Source organism: Sinocyclocheilus rhinocerous, unplaced genomic scaffold, assembly GCF_001515625.1.
Source record: "Sinocyclocheilus rhinocerous isolate Xijiao unplaced genomic scaffold, SAMN03320098_v1.1 scaffold324, whole genome shotgun sequence".
NCBI classification, from domain to species: Eukaryota; Metazoa; Chordata; class Actinopteri; order Cypriniformes; family Cyprinidae; genus Sinocyclocheilus; species Sinocyclocheilus rhinocerous.
In genome coordinates, this window is record NW_015644072.1 from 505,083 (window position 1) to 505,346 (window position 264).

Consider the following 264-nt stretch of genomic DNA (forward strand, 5'->3'; position numbering starts at 1 on the left):
AACCCAAAGGTTGCGGGTTCAAGTCTCGTACCGGCAGGGATTGTAGGTGGGGGGAGTGAATGTACAGCGCTCTCTCCCACCCTCAATACCACGACTGAGGTGCCCTTGAGCAAGGCACTGAACCCCCAACTGCTCCCCGGGCGCCGCAGCATAAATGGCTGCCCACTGCTCCGGGTGTGTGTTCACGGTGTGTGTGTGTGCACTTTGGATGGCCGAGCACTAATTCCAAGTATGGGTAACCATACTTGGCCACATGTCACGTCA